Here is a 13,507-nt window from a genome sequence, read left to right as displayed (position 1 = left end):
CTAGCTCTGCTGGAAATTTTTTCTTCAATAGGTCAAATCTGTCTTTCTGTACCTCCAACACTTGGGCCACAGTTTGACCCCTTGTGGCCTCGGAGAAGAAGTCTAATCCCTACTCTTCTCCTGGTAGCCCTTCGCATGATTAAAGATAGTTCTCGGGTCACTCTGAGTTTTTCTTCTATCTCTAAGCTAAACCCCAAGATTCTCCAGTAGATCCTCGCATGGCCTGGATTTGAGTCTATTCACCACGTTCACTATCATGGTCACTATCCTCCCAACACGCTCCCACTCGTGAATGTCATTCCAAAAGTTGGCTGCACAGCAGTGAACTCAGTATTCCAGGTGTGGTCTGACAAGCCCAGAGGGGAGCAATTATCACCTTCCTCATCCTAGAAGAAGGACTTTATAATTATATATCTGGTTTCAAACCAGTTCTATTCTTACCAGCTGTGTTACCTTGGGTAAGTTACATAAGCTCTCAGAGCCTCAGTTTGGTTCTGCTAATATCAGAGAACATACCATGTGCTGGGCACCATACCAGACAATAGGGATGCACAGGCTTAATTCTAGCCCTCAAGAAGCTCATAGTGAAGTGGAAGAAATAGATACCGTAAGTACTGTCTGCGCTAAAAGTACACCCACACAGTATTACAGAAACACCTAGAGGGCCAACCTAACCCAGCCCAGGGGAAAGGGGTGGGAATCAGGGAAAACTTTCCAGGGGGGGCTGACACTTGAGAAGAACCTTGAGATTAGGTGGCATCTTACAGTTGAAGATCAGTAGCAAGGAAGGGAAGGCATTTCTGACAGAAGAAAAGTGTAACAGAAAGCTCCAAGGCGTGACTCAGCTGGTACCATGCCTTAGAGCTGGAATCTGGAATGGAAGGGGGAGTGGTAACAGGAGGTGGAGCTGGACGGGCACCCAGGTACCAGTCATGGGGTGTGCTGGGGGCAGTGGGAGGACTTCAGATTGGGGTTGCTTTAATGGTAGTCTGCAAAGAAGTGGATCTGAAGCCTGTAAAATGGGGCTAGTGGTACGTTCAGCACAGGAGTACCTTACCATGTTGTGAGGAGTGGATGAGATGAATAACATGCACAGTAGGGTCGGGCCCGTGACTGGGGCTCAGTCAGTGGTGATCCTATCTCCCAGCCTCTGCCAACATAACCTTTTGTCAGTCCCATCACAATGGCAACTCAAATCGAGCTCCTTACTGAGCTTAAAATCCGTATATATGCACACTGTTGTAAATCCTGATGTCTCTGCCACATCTCTTCCTACCGCTTGGTTTTTAAGATCCAAGTGCACAAGCTCATATGTATTTCTTTTGAGTGGTTTAGCTTCTTGCCACAGCCTGTCACAGTAGTTTGGGATCCTGATTCTCTCAGCCAGTGCTTGTGGAAATAGTGGACCATGAGCTTCACCTTAAAAGGAGGAGGGCGTTCAGGCACAAGTCAGGGCAGAGGGGGTTTCAATATTGGGAAGACTGGCAGAACACCAATCTGAAGCTGAGGGTTGAAGGGATGGAGAAGTCAAAGGAAAGAATGAGGGGAAAGAAATAGAGTGAAATTGTGAACACCAGACCGAGAAGTTTGGTCTTTATCCTATAGAATCCTTATAGATCAAAGAGCCCCTGGAGGGTTGGGGGGGATGGGATTAAAGCAGTGTTTTTGGAAAGTTCATCTTACAATGACAGGCAAGGGAAATTGAAAGGAGACTAGAGGCAGGAATAATGTTGAGTCACAGAGGGACGACAACCTGGACAATGATGATGTCAGTGAGAATGGAAGGGAGGAGATGGATGAGAAATATCAATGACTTGACAACTTGGCCGAAGTGGGAGAGGTAGGATTAGATTCCAACTACAAGCACTTGTAACGTGGCATTTCATGCATCTTTGCAGATTGTTTTTTAGCATTTTAGGAGATAATAAAGTTTTAAAATATAAATTCTAATGTTTTACCATTAAAACATTTGTTCCACATTATCATTATTAATATTCTCATTTCAATTTTGAATACATTGCTCTATTTTTAAACTGCAGTTTGGAAGAAAAAAATTAGTTTTTCCAAGCTACTAAATGTTTCTCCTAATTCTTAGTTGTTGAATCTTAAAGATTCCACAAGACCTTAATTTTTGAGATGCAAGTAACACATTGCCACTTATGTGTATGAATGGCTGATTTTCCACATAAGTTTGTGTGTTTGTCAGTATTGTGCTTTATCTAGATTAATAAAACAATTAGGGCCGGCCCGGTGGCGCCATGGTTAAGTGCTCACGTTCCACTTCGGCGGCCCGGGGTTCACCGGTTCAGATCCTGGGTGCGGACATGGCATCGATTGGCAAGCCATGCTGTAGTAGGCGTCCCACATATAAAGTAGAGGAAGATGGGCACGGATGTTAGCTCAGGGCCAGTCTCCCTCAACAGAAAGAGGAGGATTGGCAGCAGATGTCAGCTCAGGGCTAATCTTCCTCAAAAAAAATAAAAATAAAAATAAAAAATAAAACAACTTGAAAATGTACTTCAGTAACATCAAGCAAACATTTGCCAGGAGTGTACTGTAAGACAGGTGTTAGGGAAGGGGGTGGAAAGACATGGTCTCCACTCAGGAAGCTCACCGCAGAGCAAGGGCAAGCGGCCTGTGAACAGATAAGTACAGTCAGGGTTATGTGAGATATGACAGATGTGCAGGTACAAGGCTATGGAGGCCCACTGTGTCCTTGTTATACCGGGGCCAGATGAGGCAGGAAGGAATGGAAAAAGGAACAAGGGAAGAAGGGAAAGGAGAAGACTAAAAGATTTACAAATGGGGCAAAAAGAGTGAGGAAGGGCAGAGGTGAGTACAAGAAAAATAACTTACCCTTTATTACACTAGATAATGTATAAAGTATTTTCAGATAGGGTCTCTCATTTGATTCTGCAAGAAGCTTCGGAGAGAGCAAGAAAAGAGAGATGGGGAGGAGGAGATGAGAAGCGAGACCCACAGTGAAGAGGAGAGAGAGAGATGCGCTAGGAAGAGCTCAGAGCCCCTTGTGACCTCCTGGGCCATCCCAGAGGATAGCACCCTGCTGGTGGAGATGGACCTCAGCAGGCATGATTAGAAGCTGGTGGGGAGGGGCCAGCCCCGTGGCCGATGGTTAAGTTCGTGCACTCCGTTTCCTGCGGGCCAGGGTTTTGCTGGTTTGGATCCTGGGCACAGACATGGCACCACTCGTCAGGCCACGTTGAGGCGGCGTCCCACGTGCCACAACAAGAAGGACCTACAACTAAAAGTACACAACTATGTGCTGGGGGGATTTGGGGATCAAAAAGCAGAAGAAAAAAAAAAAGAAGATTGGCAACAGTTGTTAGCTCGGGTGCCAATCTTTAAAAAAAAAAAAAAAAGCTGGTGGGGACCTTTTAAAACCAGAGAAACTAGCAAGAGTGAGCTGGAACTACCACTTCAGAGAAGTCTGAAACAGCCAGACAAAAAGCAACAGAAGCCTTAAAGTGGTTACTTTGGCAACTATTGTCAAGGACTTCTTACTGCCTGACCACAAGCTTTCTCCATTACTTCTCTACCCTGTTTCATTGTTTTAAAACGTATTTTATTGGTTTTTTTCTCATCACAAAAGTTATACATGTTCATTTTGAAAAACTTAGAAAATCCAGGTAAACTCAAAGCAGCAGTTCAAAATCCCCTATAGCCCTACCATCAGGCAGAACCATGATTATTATTTTAGAATGTGTATAGCTTTACATTATTCTTCTATGCCTATTGATATATTTTTGCTCTGTAATATTTTCCTGCATTTAATATATTGTAAACATCTTTCCATGTCTTTATCAGTTGGGATTGTGTTCTGGCAGAAGTAACAGCAAACCCTAATAACAGCTAACCATGTTAGTTAACAGCAAGCCCTAACCCAAACTAAGACTGGTTTAAACAAATAATAGGGGGTATTTTTCTCGCGTGACAGGAGTCTGGAATTGGGAGGTGCAGGCTGGTAAAACAGCTCAAGGACATCATCAAGGACACTCCAGCTCCTTAGCCTGCTGGGTGTTACCTCATGTCTCAAGGTGGTTCTTAGCTGTAAGAGAGGCTGAGAAGCAAGTATTCCATTTTTCTGGCCTCTCTAGTGTAGACAGGCGAAGGAGAAGGGTGTTGGGGAGGGGTGCTGCGTAAGCCAGCCAGTGGTGCCAAAGAGTCATTACATGTTCTTCTGTAATATTGCTCTCTTAAGCAGCTGCGTAGTTTAGATGTGCCATGATTTATTTAACTGTTCATTATTGTTCATCAGTTCAGTTGTTTTCCAGCTTTTCATTATTATAAATATGCTTATATCTGAAGTTTTATACATACCCGTAATTATTGCTTTAGTATAAAATTTCTAGGAGTACAATTAAGGTCAAAGAGTATATAAAATGTAAAGGCTTTTAATGTCTTTTTTTTTGTTTTTACCAAATTGCCGTCCAAAAAGATTTTACTAAATTACTGTCACCACCCGTGTTTAAAAGAGTACATTTCCCTGGGCTCTCAACGACAGGGTTTGTTTGCTTGTTTGTCATTAAGCTATTATCCTATGACCATTATGCAGATTTAACTTTGTCTGAGCCCTGACAGACTCTGAAGTGCCTAGCAGCCTCTGGGAACCCAGAGCAAGGGCCCTGAGAACCTCAGGCAGCCCCCGCCCTTCTCCACTGCTGCCTGGAGGTGCCGGTCTGCGGGTGTCCTGTGCTCCCAGGAGGCTGGTGTGGGTCGTCATCCTGACAGGCATTGCAGAGGACTCGTGATATTTCTGGTGAGCATGTACCTCACTCCTCTACCTTCATTTTGAAAGTCCTCCCTGCCACTGTGGAGTCATCATCTGTCCATCTTAGTCCTAATTCAAGGCCATCCTGGCTTGTCTGGGACTGAGGTGCACCTGGGATCTGGCCTCTTTTGAAACAACCCTCCCCACATCCTCACGGTTCACTCTGGCCTGATGTACCTGAGGTGAGGTAGCCTTACAGGCTAAATCATCTCTATGCACATAGTAGGTGCTGAAATATTCATGTGTGTAGGCGTATAATCACATGTGAACAAATGAGTGAATGATGAATCCAAGCAAGACTTGTGCTCAGTGCAGGAACATAGGCCAAAGCCCAGTACCACGCCATCACTCCTCTAGGGAAAAGAAAATTCTGGAATTCTGATTCCAGGAAGGAAATGATGAGCATTCTATTTTGGTAGTCCCTTCAGGACCCTACCGTGACCTCCAGAGAGGTGACACCCAAAGTGTGAGAAGTACTGTCTTAAGGAAGCTGAATCCTCTGTGAGCTTTCCTTATTGAGCACAGTTTGAAGATGTCAGTTATTATCGCCACGAGGGGAAAAGAAAGGAAGAGAAACTAACATTTATGAAGCACCTATTGTGAATCCAGCTAAAGCCAGGATCGTGATACCCCGGCCAGTCTCTACTGTCAAACGTCCAGCCCAGGGCTTCTCCCCATGTCCCTCACTTTTCCCCACTGCAGAATGCTGCCTCAATAAGATACCCACAAAATAAACCCCACACACAACCTACTGTATCTGATAACATTACAGTCCCCAATCGCCTTATTCCTACCCAATTACATTTTTACTGGCCCTATGTCAAAGACATCAAAATTCACTGTCAGAATTGCATTACCGACCTCCGACCAATAACCATAACTAACCCAGACTGACTAACATGGGGTTCTGTGGGGGCGCCCCGCTCAGGTTAGCTCTAACCTTCACGACAGTCCAGCAGCATGGGTATTTAAAAATTACTAGTAAAGTTGATCATTTTTCACATGTTTGTTAGTCACTTGTACTTCTTCCTCCATGAGTTGTCTGTTCAGAGCATCTGTGTTTTGCGTGTCTGTGAGCCACACACATTGTGATGTCGAAAAGGCATTTCTGTTTTTACAATGAAAAAGTAAGGCCCAGAGAGGCCTCCTTTGCCCAGAGCCCAGAAGACTGTGAGAGGCAGAGCTGGAATTTGGTTCTTAGGAGTCTTTTTCACCACCTTTTTCATGCACCATGCTGCCTGTCCACGTGCCAACATATTTCTTAAAAAATATGCCATAATGCTACCATTTTGGTAGTGCAATTAAAGTTTGCTTTTTTTAATTCTCTATTTCCCCTACTTTCAGCAGAATCTTGGGAAATTCTAAGACATTATCTCTTTCTTAACCCTTTTCCCCCATTTTCTAGGCAAAAAATATGAGAGGAAAGTTTGCTGGATAATGTCTAGCTTTATCTTGGTGATATGCATTTTCTCCATTGTTACCAAACTTACTCTGTTTCCATCTCAAAATGCACTTTAGCACAGTTGGAGTATGCTAACAGTATTTTGCTTTCTTTTTATAATTATCTTAGGTGAATCTTCAAAACCTTCATATAAGGACATTTTCTAGTATCTCAAGCTTAGAATTACATGGAATATCAGAATTTAGTTAAAAAGTAACTGCCACATGTATGTCTGGGATCAGTACAATCCATCCCAGGAGCCTGGGTCTTCAGTGGAAGGTGGGAATAGTGAGAATTTATCATTGCGATTTCCAGATGTTTATTAGACATGACCACTTGGATTACTTGTGGGTTCCTCAAACTCTATAGCCCAAAATGGTTCACAGAAGGATAAATTTATATGGGTAATAAAAATGGAAATAATGTTCTCCCTCACTAGTAATCAAAGCAGCATTATTTAAAAGAACGAAAAAGTTGGTTTTTATTGAAGTAACAGATTTTTAAAAATAATAATGCTCTGTGTTGGTGAGAGTGTGTTGAAATGAGCATTCAAATTTCTGGAAGAAAAATAAAAGCTTTTTGGAAAGCTGTTGGGCCTTAAAAAATGTGTCATGCTCTTTAACACAGTAATTCCCTGCCCAAAGAGATAGTATTATATGTAGGAAAAAATTGGATGTTTGAAGATATTAATTCCAGTATCATCTAAATAGCAAAAATGTCCACCAATTGGAGAATGATTTAATAATAGCATGGAATATTATGCCCCATTAAATATGGTGTTTCCTCATATCCTTACCTATTCTTTGATGTGTTTACAGTATGATACTAAGTGAGCTCCTGATCTTTACCTCACCCTCAAACCTGCTCCTCCTTTAGTTTTCTCCATCTTTCCAGGGGCTTGGGCCAGAAACCTTGGGGTCATCCTTGACCTCTCTCTTTCATATCCCACAACCATTCAGTTCCACCTTCAGCAGGATTTTCCCTACTTTCCAGGCCTCTTGTAAAGCATGAACTGAAAAGGCTTAAGGAGAAAGGAGAGCAACCTTGACTCCCCTTGAGTGGATACGGTTTTGGTTCTTGAATCAAGGCCCAGTTTTTCTCCTTGAATCTCTTTCCTAGAGCAGAAACCGATGGGCCAAAATGACCTCATTGAGAACATGACATCTAAAGTAGGGCAGCAGGATTCCGAGGTGTTACTGTGATGAATGGGAATATGTGGGGGAGAAAGGACGCACTGGTGGTAAGCCTACTTGTGAGAAATGTGCATTTTCAGTGAGCTACAAACATTGTATACCATGAAGGACCGTCACATTTAAAGGAAACTCTGAAACCAAGTGTGCAGAAGCCTCCACCATCTTAGCTGCTGGGCTGTTGCCCTTAGGAGAGGTCAGTAGGCTTTGCCACAGGTCAAGAGAGACTGCAGTAGACTGTTGTCTGGTGATCCCCACGAAGTTGAGTCGTAATACCAAAGGTTTGTCCAGATCACACATGTACCATAGGTAGAAAGGTTTGTGATAATTAGGTAAGCCCAGAGTGAGGGGTGGTTGAAGGGCTAATTTAACTCACAAAAGATTCCTAAGGAAGAAGTTTGCATACCGAGGACTTGGTTAAGTTGTAAGCATGATGATTTCAGAAGGGGCCAGCCCTGTGGCTGAGTGGTTGGGTTCCCGTGCTCCCCTTCGGCAGCCCAGGGTTTCGCCGGTTCGGGTCCTGGGCGCAGACGTGGCACCGCTCATCGGGCCATGCTGGGGCGGCGTCCTGCATGCCGCAGCTGGGGTGACCCATAGCTAAAAATGTGCAGCTGTGTACCAGGGGGCTTTGGGGAGAAGGAGGAAAAATAAGTCTTTAAAAAAAAAACAAAAGAAAAGCTGGAAAGTTTTGAACGGCCTATGGTCTGTCAGAAGTAAAGGATTTCCCACCTTGGGATAAATCATGTCCTGGGTGATGAACTTTACTTTGACAAAATTCTAACTTCTCTTTGAAAACCTTCTGTCCTTTCTGAAAGAAAACAGTAGACAGCTGGACTCTGTCTTAGAGCTTACCTGTCTTTAGAACACAACAAAAGGTCATCCACAAGAATAATCATAGGGAAATTTAAAGTCGTTGAGGTTGTGGTTAAGGACTTAAGAAGAGTAGAAGGGGCCTCAGTAAATCTTCGGGGCATAACAGTCCAGGTATATTGTTAATTTTTCCCAGAAGAAGGAAAATAAATACTGACTATTTTGATCTAAAGGAACACTATAAAGAAAGCAGAACATATATCTACAACTGTAAAATATGCAGCCTCAGGAGGCACTAGAGATAAAAGAGTATTTGCTTCTGGTCAGGGAATGACTATATTCTATTTATGGCCTCAAGGTCCTGAGTAAATCTATATTTAGATGGGTGGGGACCCATTGGGTTTTTTGACTGGGAAGGTAGGGGTCTTACAAGGACTGTTCAAGGTGTGATGAGTCCTTTCTCTATTATGCTTTTGACTATTTGTGTTAGCCCACCTTTGGCTTTAAGAGGGTATTGTGCACGTTTTGGTAGAAATTTAGACAGGTCATTCTGAACCTTAATAGATTCAGCTCCAATAATCCTGCAAACAATGGAATGTTTGAAACTTTGTCTCCTTTTTGTTCTAAAGTGCCTCAATTTTGTTCATATTGAAGGCCCCCCAAACTGGCCACTATAGTTCTAAATTATCCTTGGTGAAATTGTGCCATCTAGAAAAATAAGTTCACAAATCGGGGTTATGGTAATGCATATAGTAATATAGTAAAATAGTAATATAGTAATGCATTATAGTAATGCGTGTAAGCAGCAGGAGTCTGGCCTGGAGGGGCACAGACTTAGGTTTAGACTGAGACGAACCCATAATTTGGGGAATAGTCAGTCCAAAGAGTCGCTTGTGGACCTGGGTCTCAGTCTACCTGCCAAACCTAATGCTTCGGCCTTCCAGCTATAAACCCCAACCAGATTTGTAGTTCCTGAGGACAGAAAAGTATGGAGAGATCTCTCCCAGAGCCAGACCCTCATGGACAAAGCAAGAAAAGCCTGAGGAAAGTTCTCATAGGGTTTTTTGTAATCGTCAAAAACTGGAAACAACCCTGATGTCCCTCAGTGGTTGAATGGATAAATTGTGGTACATCTATACTTGTACTCTTGTTTGGAATACTACTCAGCAATAAAAAAGAACTATGAATTCATATAACAACTTGGAGGGAACTTCAAAGGTGTCATGTCGAGGGAACCAGCCAATTTCAAAAGGTTACTGTATGATTCCATTTATATGACTTTCTTAAGATTACAGAATTATAGTGATGGAAAACAGACCTGTGGTTGCTAGGGGGTAGGGTTGGGGTGGGGGCGTGGCTGTAAGGGGGTAGCACAAGGGAGTTTCTTTGAGGTCACAGAATAGTTGTGTGTCCTAGTAGGGTGGTGATTCATGAATTGAGAGATGTGATGAAATTTCGTAGACTTTAAAAAAGAGTGCATGTAAAAACTGATGAAATTCAAATAAGGTCTGTAGCTTACCTAATAATGTACCAATGTCAATTTCCTGGCCTTAACAATCGTTATGTAAGATGTTATTGGGGAAGCTGGATGAGGATACATGGGAATTCTCTGTCCTATTTTGCAATTGTAAGTCTAAAATTATTTCAAAATAAAGAGTTTACCAAAATGTGGAGGGGCACTGATTTCTGCAAGCAGCACTTCGGAATCTCTTCAGTTTTTACTAGAAAAGATAATATAAAACAAAGCCTCAAGAATTATAAACTTAATGCAGTTTCCAAGCATTGTAATTTCGTTTGCTATAATTTTGATTTGGAAATTATGCTCAGTTATTTTAACTACAGTATTATTACAAATATTTTTATATTCATACAAATATATTGTATACATGAAAAAAATCCCATGGAGAGTTTCCCCCAGGATGAAATAACTCCTAATCTCCTTTCAGAGCTCCTGGTGTATGGCTTCTGTCTGCCTTTTTAACCACATCTCCTTCTGCCCCCAAAATGCATTCTGAGGTGAACTATTTATAATCCCCACCTTCCTCCCCATCCATTCCTCTTTCCTGTTGCCTCTTATTTGCTTGATGAGCTTCTCCTTCAAGACCCAACTCAGACTCTGCTTCCACTGCAAAGCTTTGCCTGACCCAGGAATCAGAGTGGCTCCAACAGGACCATTCCTGCATCTAGAAGTTGTAGTGTAACATGTTGCCCTTTGGTTATTTTGTTCACTTGTCTGGCTCCCACCCTAGTCTCTGAATTCCTTGAGGGCCCACACTGGGTCCCATTCCTCCCCATAGGCTCCATGCCTGGCTCAGTGCCTGGAATACACCATAAATGGTGATAAGCAAATGAGTGAATCTGAGGTTCTGGAAAGTCCTTAGTAATAAATTTTGTTTATTCTACCCTGCCTTAATAGAGTAGTTTTCAACAAAACTGAAGATCAAAAGGGGTTCTGATTAACCACAGTTAAACGGAATGGTAAATTAATGTTTAAAACATTTCCCAAACATTCAACTTAGTTAAGACTTTACTATATTAAAATTTTTCCCATTCTTTCTTTTCATTCATGACACCTGTTATAAGAAGCTTTAGGAAAACTGTGAGGTTGCACTCGTGAGCCTCCTTGGGCAGGGAAGATGTAGAACTTAAGGATAGGATGTGGATTCTGAAGGAGGACGAGGTAGGGTATCAAGATAAAGAACACAACCCTACATTAAATCTGTATATCGCTTCAGAATTTTCCTAAAAGAAATAAAGTGTTCTCCACCTTGCAAATGGTCACTCTCTAGTCCACCTGCCATGCTGCAGCAGAGCCTAAATGTTTGAGGACAGACTCTCCTGATTTCTCCCTCATCATCTTCATGGGCAAATGACCTGGGACTCCATAATTGTCTGCAGGTCGAGCTTCTGTCCTCATACTCCAGCAAAATGACTCAGAGTTTCATCATTTCTTCTTGCACAATCTAATGACCATTTCTCCACCCAAGGTCTGGTAACTTCGTTCAACAGGGCAGATCACCTTCTCCTTGAAACTGGTCCCTCCCCTGGCTCCTGAGACACCACCTTCCTCTCCTACCTCCTCTCTTGATGACATCCCCTAAGATTTCATCATTGTTTTTATGTTCATTTTTAAAAATAAATGTAATAATGTTTCATGTTCCAAATTTCCTGTTTTCTCTTCAATGCTTTCTGACATCTTGTCATCTTTAAAGGCCCAAAATAGATGCCACCTTCCCTAAGAAACCATGTAACTACTGAGCCCCTACTCATCCTTTTTATCCTCTCCTGGAGCACCTAAAAGCCAAGTGTACTTTCACTATTTAGTACTTCACATATTCTGGTTTGTGGGATCCCCTGTTGTTTTATGAATTACTCTTATTTCTTCAACCAAACAGAGGCTCCTTAAGGACAAGACCCATGCTTTAAAATGATCCCATGTCCTTGTGGTGCCTCATGGAATGTTTAGCACATTGTGTCAGTGGTCAAGAAACACTTGCTGGTTGAGATTAAGGCAGTGTTACAGTACCTTGGAAAGAGAAATATAAAGAAGAAAACCTTTGAAATTTCCTTTCCCTTCACCTAATGCTGTACTATATACATGAAAAAAAAATCCCTTGGAGAGTTTGCCCCAGGATAAAATAACTCCTAACCTCCTTACAGAGCTCCTGGTGTATGGCTTCTGTCTACCTTTGTCTTTTTCTTTTTTTTTTTTTGAGGAAGATTCACCCTGAGCTAACATCTGCCACCAACCCTCCTCTTTTTGCTGAGGAAGACTGGCCCTAAGCTAACATCCGTGCCCATCTTCCTCCACTTTATATGTGGGATGCCTACCACAGCATGGCTTGCCGGGTGGTGCCATGTCCGCACCCGAGATCCAAACTGGCGAACCCTGGGCTGCCGAAGCAGAATGTGCAGACTTAACCGCTGCGCCAACAGGCTGGCCCCATGTATACCTTTTTAACCACATCTTCTGCCCCCAACATGCATTCTGGGGTGAACTATTTGTAATCCTCACCCTGCTCCCAGGGGCCTAAATCAGAGCAAGTCATCATGCGCTGGAGCTGTGCAAAATCAAACCACTCTTCCTGCCACAGTGTGGTGGTGGGGAAGGGGCATGGGATAGCATAGATTTCTCAGCCCCCAAAGGCAGGGTGATGATGAACCTCTAGTTTCCACAGACAGGGTCCCTCATTAACCTCACAACAACCCCATGCTCAGTAGCATCATCATTCTGATTCTTCAGACGTGAAAACTGAGGCTTGGATACCTCACACTGCTTGCTCAAAGTCTCACAGGCAGTAAGCGCAGCCAGCCACATCATCTGCCATTAAACCTCGCTCCACCACACTGCACAGCTTCCAGGAGTCTGCTGCTGGTAGCCTTGGTTGATGGGTGGCTTCCATCATGGAAGTTTGTTGACTTACAAAGTAGATGTTTGAGGAACTTAAAGATCTCCAGTGGAGAACCTTTAGAAAGAAAGGTTTACCTTCCTATCTGCCCACCCAGATGGACCCTACTTAAAATGGATTAATTTTAGCAAGTGAGGGGTTCTGTTTACTCCCCTCCTGGGTTTCTGTTAACCCTTTGACTTATGGTCAGATAGAGCAATCTGGCCAGAACTCCCCAAGGAGCTCCTTCCTTGGACAGCAGCTGCAAAGGGTATGGCAGCATCATCCACCTCAGAAAGCCTCTTAAAGAGTTCAGATCATTGTTCAGCAGGACCTGTTCAGGACCCCAGTGGCTGGGACCTCAGTAGGGCTCAGGATCTTAGGGAAGAGCTACATGACTTAAAAGTGCTGTGAGAGGGGCTGGCCCGGTGGCGCAGCGGTTAAGAGCACACGTTCTGCTTTGGCGGCCCAGGGTTCGCCAGTTCAGATCCCGGGTGCAGACAGGGCACTGCTTGGCAAGCCATGCTGTGGTAGGTGTCCCACATATAAAGTAGAGGAAGATGGGCATGGATGTTAGCTCAGGGCCAGTCTTCCTCAGCAAAAAGAGGAGGATTGGCAGCAGATGTTAGCTCAGGGCTAATCTTCCTTAAACAAAAAAGTGTTATTCTTCCTTAAAAGAAAAAAAGTGTTGTGAGAACAGAATTCTGGAGAAGAAGCTCCAGTCCCTACCTGAACCTACACCATCCAGATCCTTGTCCTGGATCTGTTGGAGTGAGCACGTGCTGGTTCCCTGCCAGCCCCAGAACCACTCCACCTGCCCCGTCTCTACCTTTGACTGATTCATCTTTGAGAGGCTGAGCCTCCCTGTGAGGCAGGTCCTTGCTCAGTC

General features: G+C 43.4%; 1 protein-coding gene and 1 long non-coding RNA gene across 7 annotated transcripts in view; one reads left to right on the top strand and one right to left on the bottom strand.

Annotated features, from left to right (window-relative positions):
• MAPRE3 (microtubule associated protein RP/EB family member 3) overlaps positions 1 to 13,507 on the top strand; it is a 49,510-nt gene that overhangs the window by 24,429 nt on the left and 11,574 nt on the right. For 2 of the 6 annotated variants that reach the window (XM_070573064.1, XM_070573058.1), the window contains exon 1: positions 4,574 to 4,777. The exons of the other annotated variants lie outside the window; for them this stretch is intronic. The gene's annotated coding sequence lies outside the window, so the exon portion shown is untranslated. Of the gene's footprint in view, positions 1 to 4,573; positions 4,778 to 13,507 lie in introns of those variants that run through there. 6 annotated transcript variants of the gene reach the window in all.
• LOC139075590 (uncharacterized) lies at positions 6,687 to 13,486 on the bottom strand. Its single transcript, XR_011526177.1, has 2 exons — positions 13,348 to 13,486; positions 6,687 to 9,951 (listed from the first exon to the last, which is right to left on the bottom strand). It is a non-coding gene; the product is annotated as an uncharacterized lncRNA (long non-coding RNA).

The sequence above is a fragment of the Equus przewalskii genome, chromosome 14, assembly GCF_037783145.1.
Source record: "Equus przewalskii isolate Varuska chromosome 14, EquPr2, whole genome shotgun sequence".
NCBI lineage: Eukaryota > Metazoa > Chordata > Mammalia > Perissodactyla > Equidae > Equus > Equus przewalskii.
The sequence above is the reverse complement of the archived record's forward strand: the minus strand, read 5'-3'. Positions and strand labels throughout refer to the sequence as shown.